The sequence below is a fragment of the Oryzias melastigma genome, linkage group LG8, assembly GCF_002922805.2.
Source record: "Oryzias melastigma strain HK-1 linkage group LG8, ASM292280v2, whole genome shotgun sequence".
Lineage (NCBI taxonomy): Eukaryota > Metazoa > Chordata > Actinopteri > Beloniformes > Adrianichthyidae > Oryzias > Oryzias melastigma.
Window position 1 is genome coordinate 799,816 of NC_050519.1, and position 3,063 is coordinate 802,878.

At 45.5% G+C, this 3,063-nt stretch overlaps 1 protein-coding gene and 1 long non-coding RNA gene across 2 annotated transcripts in view; one reads left to right on the forward strand and one right to left on the reverse strand.

Annotated features, from left to right (window-relative positions):
• LOC112146886 overlaps positions 1-3,055 on the forward strand; it is a 22,502-nt gene extending 19,447 nt beyond the window's left edge. Inside the window, exons 2-3 of the long non-coding RNA XR_004948288.1 lie at positions 2,433-2,501; positions 2,604-3,055. This is a non-coding gene — a long non-coding RNA (uncharacterized LOC112146886). The remainder of the gene's footprint in view (positions 1-2,432; positions 2,502-2,603) is intronic.
• Positions 1-3,063, reverse strand: part of rbfox3a (RNA binding fox-1 homolog 3a) — a gene marked incomplete in the record, with an annotated part of 614,011 nt that overhangs the window by 344,197 nt on the left and 266,751 nt on the right.

Below are 3,063 nucleotides of genomic sequence, written 5' to 3' on the forward strand. Positions count from 1 at the left end.
GTCCCCCAAGTGCTGGAGTTCCTTAAATGACCACCAGAGGCTGGTTTAATTTCCCATTGATTTCTATGTTAAAAAAAAACAACAACTTTACACTAAAACAACATAGCAGTGGGCGAGTTGATTAAAATAGACAAAAATGGTTTTTAAATTTAAATTAAATTCAATTGTTAAATTTCAGATTGAAATTTTTGATTGATGTTTTGCCGTTTTGTGGTTTTAGCAAAGCCACAAAAAAAACTTTTGGCCTAAAGAGTATTAATAATTCTAAACCACAAAGTCATCAAAAGCAGAACATTTCAGCAGAAAGTAAATAGTATGTGGGTGTAGGTGTGTGTAGTCGCTCTTTTGTTTGATAGCGGAGAAAAAAACAAGCAGATTGTAGAAGATTCACAGGAACTGGTTCAGTTGTGTAATGAGCTGATAGATCTCAAAGGAGCAGATTCTCTGCAGCTTGTTTGAACCGACATTTATCTTTGAGTTGGATTGGAGTTTGTCTCATTGTCACCTGTGTTCAGATTCTTCTCCACAAGATCGACAAACTGTCAGAAATACAAGTTAAGACGAAGAAAAGACTTTGAATGAAGGCCGGAATTATTTATTTTTAGCTCCTAAACAAAAATGGGTAGCCGCATACCTGAGTGTGCACAACATTCCTGTAAGTCTAAAGCACACTGGTCATGTGACACGTATTCAAGAATGTGTTAAAAACATGTTTAGCCCATAGACTTCACACTGGGAAGGCAGGGAGGGGCTTCCTCTTCTTCATCTATTTACTGGCTCATGTTCGCCACCTACAGTTTAAAGAGGTTTGGTGCTAAATGTGGAACAGAGTAAATCTAGTGAATCTTGCGTTTTCTCTTACAGCTCTATTCCCATAACTGAGAGACTTGGTTTCATAGAATTCCATCTGAGCAAAAACCGTAATTATCACTGTCTCCTTCACTTCCACGAATTGAGTCTTTTAACAAGAGCTTCAGTGTTTATGTTCTGTGATCTACTGTAACATTTCAACCATTAACATGATAATTCCAGCAGATTCTGAATGAGAAAAGCAGCTCGTCGGGTTGAAAAGGGCGTAATTCGCCACTAACAAATCCAAGTGTTTAATTTGTCAAAGTTCGACCTGGTTAACATTCTATGGTTTAAAGTTGCGTGTTTTGTACATAGAGCCTGAAAATGATCTTAAAAACTGATTTTTGAAAACAAGGCCCAAAATGCATATAAGCACGTTTACGTAGACTCTTCATTGGAAGCGGTTGCTTAAACGGGCGTTGCTGGCAGCCAGCAAGGCCAAGTGAGCCACACGTGAATTAAAAGTGGGCAGAAAATGTGGACACCATTTGGGTTTGTCCGCAGTTTCTGTGGTGGCCTCACCTGTGTTCGCCCACATCGGTTTAAAAGGGAACTCAGTGGGTAGGCTCGCTACGCTAGCCAGCCGCCCAGTGGACAGCGTAGCGTACTAGCGAGCTCCACTGTATTGAACTAGCAAGCTCAGCTATAGAACGCAGCGAGCTCTACTGTAGCATGCTAGCGAGCTCTACTGTAGCATGCTAGCGAGCTCCACTGTAGCATGCTAGTGAGCTTGTCTGTAGCTAGCACGTTGAGCCGCTTTTCTCCTTCAGAATCTGCTGGAATGATCGTGTTAACGGTTGAAAAGTTACAGTATGCTAATGATTTCAAGCGTCGGCGATGACTCCCTACACGTTAAAGTGTGTGTCACTTCTAATATCTTTACCAATACTTCTTAATACATTAACAACAAACACGACAATGGTATATCCCATTTTCATGGCGTCCCTTAAGGTGGCCGTACGAGCCTTAAGGGAACCGCAGACACATCTGTGCTCCCCTTACGATGGAGCCGCTCCCCTGTGACCCTCCACGGACCCGGACAACCCACAGAACCCGTATGGGTCAACCCCCGTGTGTAACAATGATGACAATGTTGGAGATCAGGCTCCCGTACATATTTCTGTCTTGAAATGTTAGAAATGAACCCGGCTTCTCCAGGTTTTTCAGCTGCTTAATTATTCTCCAGGTGTGTAAATAAAACATGGAACTTGGGAATCCGGCTAATCAGTGGTGAGGAAGGTACCGACATCTGAAAACACCAAAGAGGTTAAATCTCCAAGATCAGCAAAAAAAAAAAAAAAATACAGGAGAGGCTGACCAATCAGAACTGTTGAGGTTTGCATCTCTGGAGAGCTTTAAGGCCGGACGCGGAGCGCTGTGAAGACGCCGGTCACGGCGTTGGGTCTGCTTTGATGCAGAACCATAAATTCAGCTCCACAAGCTGACAACGCCACTGAAAGCCACTGAGGAGTCCGATATATCAATCTTCTGGGCCTTGCGAGGCCGGCGTCGCCTCAGGAGGAACTTTAATAACCGCCCTACGCGTGAGCTTCCTGATGCATCCTGTGTTTGCCTTCCAGAACATCCAGCAGCACGTCTATCGTCATCAAACACGGAGCTGTAAGTCAAACACCTCGGCCTCTAATCAGGTAAACCTGCCCCCGCGCGCTGCATCCCTGCAGCCACTACTGCACTTTATCTCCCCTCAATTAACATCTTCTGAGCGAGCCTCTATTATCTTAACCACACAGAGCGGCGGGGTCCTCTGAGGAGACGGCGTGGAGGACGGCGGAGCCGTGGACGGAGCCCCGCTGCTGCTGCTGCTTCGCCTTCAATCCGCAGGCCTAATTAAAGTCAGACATGACAAACGGCGAGCAGAGGTGCTGCCGAAGCAAACAGGCAGGAGCGCCGGCTCGAACGCGTGCGCGGGCGGGCGGGCGCGTGTAGCCCCGAGGATTGTCTTTGTGAGGATTATCTGTCAGAAAGCAGCCATGTTGATGTCATGACAACATCATCTAAATCTCTTCTGACAGTTTGCTCAGTTTGATTGTGTTTATTTTCTTTTCTTTACACGCCTCACGGTGTCAAAGCATCCAAGTGACACGGCGCCGTGCCGCTCTGCGCAAGGACCCCGTAAAACATCAAAACATTACATCCGGTCCTGCTTATGCAGTTTATTGCTAATTTCTGTTTCTGTGTGACCCCCCCCCC